The sequence below is a fragment of the Sorex fumeus genome, unplaced genomic scaffold, assembly GCF_029834395.1.
Source record: "Sorex fumeus unplaced genomic scaffold, SorFum_2.1 ptg000002l, whole genome shotgun sequence".
Taxonomy (NCBI): Eukaryota; Metazoa; Chordata; class Mammalia; order Eulipotyphla; family Soricidae; genus Sorex; species Sorex fumeus.
In genome coordinates, this window is record NW_026606059.1 from 18,055,685 (window position 1) to 18,063,446 (window position 7,762).

The following is a 7,762-nucleotide window of genomic DNA, read 5'->3' on the forward strand; positions in this document are numbered from 1 at the left end:
TTTAAGAGCAGACATTCTGCATTAATTAATTGATTCTTTGAGGCAACTCTATAGAGAACAACCATCTAAAATTATGAGAAATTTTCATTTATCTATCATCTATCATCCCTCATATGTTGACTGCATATACCTGTAGCACTGTAGCACTGTCCTCCCGTTGTTCATTGATTTGCATGAGCGGACCCAGTAACATCTCCATTGTGAGACTTGTTACTGTGTTTGGCATATTGAATACGTCACAGGTAGCTTGCCGGGCTTTGCCGTGTGGGCGAGATACTCTCGGTAGCTTGCCGGGTTCTTCGAGAGGGGCAGAGGAATCGCACCCGGGTTGGCCGGGCTGGCTACACACAAGGCAAATGCCCTACCACTATGCTATCACTCTAGCCCACTAAGCCATACAAATATACCATACTTTTTAGAAACTAGACATCTAAATTATGATCTTTAACAAGCCCTAGTTTCCAAAAAAAGAGTAACAGACTTTTAAATCATGATGGGCAAAAAAATTAGAATATACATTCAACTAAACAAAAATAACAAATTACATAAAACTTTCAGAAATATATAAGACAAATTCATATTACCAAACTGTTATGTTTGAATAAAAGTTCATAAATAGGGGCTGGAGCAAAGGAACAAGTGGGGCATTTGCCTTGCACTCGGTCGACCAGGGTTTGATTCCCAGCATCCCATATGGTCCCCTGAGCACCGCCAGGAGTAATTCCTGAGTGCAGAGCCAGGAGTAACCCCTGTGCATTGCCAGGTGTGACCCAAAAAGAAAAAAAAAAGTTTTCAAATAAAACATCTCAGAACTGAAAAAAAGAGCCTTTTTTCCCCCAAGCTTGCTTTCTCTCTTAAATACTTCTCTGTCTCTCTTTCTGTCCCCTCACATTTCTCTAAATTTCTTTCAATAAAAACTTTTTTGAGGAGTGAAAGAGATAGTACAGTGGGTAGGGTATTTGCTTAGCATGCAGCAAACTCGAGTTCGATCCCTGGCCTCCCATATGTCCCCTGAAAACTACCCGAGTAATTCCTGAGTGCAGAGCCAGTAGTAACCCCTGAGGATCACCACGTGTGACCCCAGACAAAAACAAACAGTTTTTTGCTTCACTATTTCACCACTTTCTAATTTTTTTTTCTGCAAGGGAAGGAGACACACATGGAATGCTTGTGCAGATATTTTAACAAGTCTTGGTCTCTGATTCACAGCTAACTGGGAGATTGCACCTTATTATGAGTAATGTTAGAAACGTTAGCTTTTCTCTCTTCTTGGCACCTTTAGTACATATTTAATGCAACATGGAAATAATATGTTTGCATAAATCCAGAAAGGACCGGGTTTTATTAGTAAGCACTGCCCCTGATACTGACAGAAAATCTCAGGAACCAGCTATGGGATCCCCAAACACTCTTCCAGTGGAAAAAAGTCTGAAGAGATTGATTTATTTAACAAAATCAGGCACAGCGACAACAGCTCTCTCTTTACTACCCATGCAAACCTCAGGGAGACCCCCCAGACAGGCAGGCTCAAGGCAGAAATGAGAATTTCCAAGATATGGAAAACAATTAATGTCCAGATTAGTGACCAACACCTGGGCTCTGCTCTGTGTCAATTTTTGGCAACCAGGATTTTCCCCAACCCTGGAGATGGAAGGAATGGACGCAACCAGGCCACTGTATCAGATGATGAGGTCTGTAGCTCACCAGACTGGTTTGATCTTGGCACCTTTCCATTGGCCAAGCTTGCGTAACTGACATGAAAGTTCAAATATTCATGTTGTTATTAATAGGAGTCTTCTGATCTGTCCTTAGCCTATCCCCAGGACTTCTCAATAATAATGAGGTACCCACAGACAGTTTTACCAATCTTGTTGTGTTTCTTCAATTAACGGGCCAACTTCACTAAAGGTAAACCAGTTGGTAAAGTAAAGGTGGAGGAAAGTTTCAGTAACATGCCATTTTGTACGAATCGGATTCTAGTTCTACAGAGATGTTAAATTTCTAAGGGGATGAGGGTATAGAATGTCTCCTTTCTAGAGAGAGAGAACAAAAGGGAATACCCTGCCACAGAGGCGGGGTGGGATGGGGGGATGGGGGAGTGGGAGAGATACTGGGATCATTGGTGATGGAGAATGGGAACTGGTGGAGGAATGGGTACTCGATCATGTTATAACTGAAACCCAAGCACAAAATCTTGTAAGTCTACAACTGTACCTCATGGTGTTTCACTAATAAAAAATTTTTTTAAAAAGTCTCCTTTCTAACGCACAAATTGACAAGAAAAAAATGGTTAAATATTTAGGATATGTATCTTACTCTTGAGGGTTGATCTCTATCCAAGGCCATTAAGAAGTTATTTTTTTAGGGGGTGGCAAGAGGGATACTGGGAAGAAGTTATTCTTAAATTTCCACCACTTCAAACTAGAAAGCAACTGAGAACTTTTGTGTGGATAACCAGATTCTGTAGTCTTGGGATATCCAGCTACGGCATTAGAGTCAAACCTGTTTATGAGGCACTAAAGGAGACTGATTTTGAGCTTCTAGGGTGAAATATGACTGCCAACAAGCATTTTAAATTCTAAAAGAGCATTGGTAGCTTCTCCTTTTCTTAGGAGTCCACTCTTCTATGGGTGGGGTTTTGGTTTCTACATGAGCTCCACTTTAAAAAATTTCAGTATCTGCATCACAAAGGCATGGGAACTTCATGCCTTTGAACTCCATTAAGGCCAGGCAATTAAAGTCTTAAATCTTATTGTTTTCCAAAGGCTCATTACTAGATCCTCACCCACACTTCACACTTATGTGCTTCTTATAAAATATATGTGCTGGATATACAATCCTGCTTTAGATTTTCTAAAATTTTTGACTTCATTTCAAATAAAATTGGTGCTGGTTATAAAATTCAACATGAATTGTTGTCTTGTTTTATTATTAAGTTTTCATACTGTGATTTTATAATGTGCAAACGAAGTCAGAGGGAAGATTAATGCATAATCTCATTCATCTGTGGAATATAGAAACTCACAACTAGGTGTGGCCCGATATTCTTCTAAATAATATTAAATACATAAAAGATAAAATGCGAACACTTAATGAAAAAACTTGCAACTTATTAGATAAAGCAATAGCAAAATTTTTATGATCTACAAGATTAAACAGAAAAATTATCTATAATATAAAATATTTAATAAAAGAAGGAAAATATATAAGAGAAACACAAGTTACGACTGTACCTCATGGTGTTTCACTAATAAAGATTTTTAAAAAAGAGAGACACAGATAAGAGAAGGAACACATGGAGGGTGCGGGATCCCGGAGGAAAAAAAAAAAGAAAAAACAGGTTCCAAAAAGAGCCGAGATCACCCGCAAGTTCCAGATGGAGTAGGTGCCGCATCCCGCCTCCCCCAGATGGAACCCCGGTGACCAGAAGCCTCTACAAACACAGCTCGAGTATGCGGGAACGAGGACTTTTTCTCAAAACCGCGAGGCCGCTTACGCGGCCGCGCGACATCTCTCTATATACAAAGTGATCAATGAGAAGTAAACCACCCAATCTTTCTCCCTGAAAATCAGAGTTAAGTTTGGAGCACGGCCACAGCCCCAGAAACACAAGGACTTAATGCAGAACCCAGCAGCTTAGAGCAGAAAAGTGAACGGACAATGAGTTAAACCAGGCCATCATTTCTGCCCAGAGGGGAAAGGGTGTTGCCCCATTCGCCCTCTCTTCTCTGGAAAGAAGGATGGCGGCTGCATGGGAGCCTTGTGGACAGCAGGTATGAGCCGGGGGTGTGGGGGGCGACTAAAACCTCACGAGAAGGGGGGCGTTCCAGTCCGTCCTTCACGCCCTACCGAGGTCAACAGTTGCCCCCCACGAGCGGCTCCCCAGCATGGCCACAGTCCCAGAAGCACAAGGACTTAATGCAGAACCCGGCAGCTTGGAGCAGAAAAGTGAAAGGACTATGCGTTAATCCAGGCCATCAAGTCTGCCGGAGGGGAAAGGGTGTTTCCCCATTCGCCCTCTCTTCTCTGGAAAGAAGGATGGGGGCCGCATGGGAGCCTTGTGGACAGCAGGTATGAGCCGGGGGTGTGGGGGCGACTAAAACCTCATGGGAAGGGGGGCGTTCCGGTCCGTCCTTCACGCCCTACCGAGGTCACCAGTTGCCCCCCACGAGCGGCTCTCCAGCACGGCCACAGCCCCAGAAGCACAAGGGCTCAATGCAGAACCCAGCAGCTTGGAGCAGAAAAGCGAAAGGACTATGCGTTAATCCAGGCAATCATTTCTGCCCAGAGGGGAAAGGGTTTTGCTCCCTTCCGCCCTCCTCCCTCTGGAAAGAAAGATGGCGGCCACATGGGAGCCTTGTGGACAGCAGGTATGAGCCGGGGGTGTGGGGGCGACTAAAACCTCATGGGTCGGGGGGCGTTCCGGTCCGTCCTTCACGCCCTACCGAGGTCACCAGTTGCCCCCCACGAGCGGCTCTCCAGCACAGCCACAGCCCCAGAAGCACAAGGACTTAATGCAGAACCCAGCAGCTTGGAGCAGAAAAGTGAACGGACTATGCATTGATCCAGGCCATCAAGTTTGCCGGAGGGGAAAGGGTGTTGCCCCATTCGCCCTCTGCTCTCTGGAAAGAAAGATGGCGGCCACATGGGAGCCTTGTGAACAGCAGGTATGAGCCGGGAGTGTGGGGGCGACTAAAACCTCATGGGAAGGGGGGCGTTTCGGTCCGCCCTTCACGCCCTACCGAGGCCACCAGTTGCCCCCACGAGCGGCTCTCCAGCACGGCCACAGCCCCAGAAGCAAAATGACCTAATGCAGAACCCAGCAGCTTAGAGCAGAAAAGTGAAAGGACTATGCGTTAATCCAGGCAATCATTTCTGCCCAGAGGGGAAAGGGTGTTGCTTCCCTCTGCCCTCCTCCCTCTGGAAAGAAAGATGGCGGCCACATGGGAGCCTTGTGGACAGCAGGTATGAGCCGGGGGAGTGGGGGCGACTAAAACCTCATGGGTCGGGGGGCGTTCCGGTCCGTCCTTCACGCCCTACCGAGGTCACCAGTCGCCCCTCGCGAGCGGCTCTCCAGCACGGCCATGGCCCCAGAAGCACAAGGACTTAATGCAGAACCCAGCAGCTTGGAGCAGAAAAGTGAACGGACTATACGTTGATCCAGCCCATCAAGTCTGCCGGAGGGGAAAGGGTGTTGCCCCATTCGCCCTCTCCTCTCTGGAAAGAAAGATGGCGGCCACATGGGAGCCTTGTGGACAGCAGGTATGAGCCGGGAGTGTGGGGGCGACTAAAACCTCATGGGAAGGGGGGCATTTCGCTCCGCCCTTCACGCCCTACCGAGGCCACCGGTTGTCCCCCGCGAGCGGCTCTCCAGCACGGCCACGACTCCAGAACACAGAAACCAATTTCTTAACTATCTGACTTTCAGTAGAAATACTTCCAGGATCAATAGGTAAAATAGCAGAAATCCAAAACCAACATTTAATTCTTGAACCCAGCTGTAGAAAGCAAATCACTGCACAATGCTTTTTCAGCATGTCTGATTTGGGGTGGGGGGGTAAACTCTAAATAATAGTGGTGAATCTTTTATTGAAACAATGAATCTAATCAAAGCAGATAGAGTGTTAACTAGAATTCATCTGCCTCACAGGGACGGGGAGGGGTGGGGGGTGGGGTTTTATTGGGGTTCTTCATGGTAAAAAATAAGTATTGGTAAAGGGAAATGTGTTTGATATTTGCATGACTGAGACATAAACCTGAAAGCTTTGTAACCTTTCCCACAGTGATTCAATAAATAAATAAAAAAAAAGAGAGAGACACAAAGACAAACTATTATCACAAGAAATCCAACACTGGGACTGCAGAGGTAGCATAGGGATTAATGTGCTTGCCCTACATCTCATTGATCTCACTTTGAATTCCAGGCCTTGTATATGATCCCCAAAGTACTGCTGGGGGTCACTCTGTGGACAGAATCTGGAAAAGGTCCTAAGCATTGCCAAATGTGCAAAACCCTCCCTCCCCCCAATAAAAACGTTTTCTTTCTCCCCTTCTCTCTCTCTCTCTCTCTCTCTCTCTCTCTCTCTCTCTCTCTCTCTCTCTCTCTCTCTTCCTCTCTTTCCTTCTGGGCATTATGGTTTGCAGTTTGCAATACAGATACTTAGAGGTTATTGTGTATACCCCTTTACCTCCTTTCAGCACACAGTCTTGTCCAGAGTGATCATTTCTAACTATCACTGTGTATCACTGTGATAGTGATCACTTCTCTGTACTAACTACCCTCCCCCTCCCCATACTTGGGCAAGCTTCCAACCATTCTTGCCTTTGTTTTTCTATTATCTTGATTATTTGTATCATACTATGTTTTTTTTTGTTTTCTATATCTAACAAATGTGTGCAACCCTTCTATGCTTGTCCCTCTCCTTCTGACTTATTTTGCTCAGCATGATACTGTCCATGCCCATCTATTTATAAGCAAATTTCATGACTTTATCATTCCTGATGCCTGTGTCGTAATCCATTGTATAGATGTACCATTACTCATACTTTTTATTTTTCAAACTAAAACCCGTTTTAAAGTTTTTGACATCATGATTTAAATCACTGATAATGATATGATTTCATGCATACCATATTCCAACACCACAATCTCCACCAGTGTACCCCCAGCCCAATCTCCCTTCCCTACAGGATGGAAAGCTGAGTTATGTAAATCAGTCACACAAAAGTTATCATTTTTTATACCTCCGCTAAAGAGTGTAATCTGTTTGTAGCAGTGTAGCACTGTCCTCCCGTTGTTCATCAATTTGCTCCAGTGGGCACCAGTAACGTCTCGATTGTGAAACTTGTTGTTACTGTTTGGGGCATATCGGATATGCCACGGAGGCTTGCTAGGCTCTGCCCTGCAGGCAGCATACTCTCAGTAGCTTGCCAGGCTCTCCGAGAGGGATGGAGGAATTGAACCCAGGTCGGCCGCATGCAAGGAAAACGCCCTACTCGCTATGCTGTCACTCCAGTTTATAAGCATTCTAAACAAAGGAGCACAAACATCTGTGAGCACTATGGCCAAGTATGTGAGTGCTGTAACATAAAGTGCAACTTCTGGTGAACAACACGCTCAGGCAAGTCTATAATTCATGGTCACAGTGACCAAAATTATCAACAACACTAAAGACAATGGCGGAGTAGAGAAAAAAAACAAAATCAGGCTCCATTAAAATAACATTTCTAGTTGTGATCTATTGAAAAGTGTATTCCAAATACCAGACATCAGGGCTGGATTGAGAGAACAGCAGGTAGGACATTTGTCTTACATGCTGCAGATCCCCAAATCACCAGCTCACATATAGTTCCCTGGGTGCTATCTGGAGCTACATTAAGAAAGGGAATGGTTTTAAAGGTAATGAGAGAATAAACCTCAGGAATTGGTTAAGAGCTGAATAGGACCCCCAAACTCTAGTCTGGAAGGAACGGGAATAAGCACTGAGCACCACCAGGGAATAAGCACTGTGCCCCAAAAGTCAAAAGGAAAAAATCAGAAATCTGAGAATTGAAAGTAAAAACATGAAAAACAAGGGTTGGAGAGATAATACAGTGTGTAAATTGCTTACCTGCATGCAAGCACCACATATGATTTCCCAAGCCCCACTAGGAGCAATCCTTGAGCGCAGAACCAGAACTAAGCCCTGAATACATCTGAGTGTGACCACAAAACTCCCTAAAAAAACACAACAATTTTATCTTATACAGATGCAAAACTTAA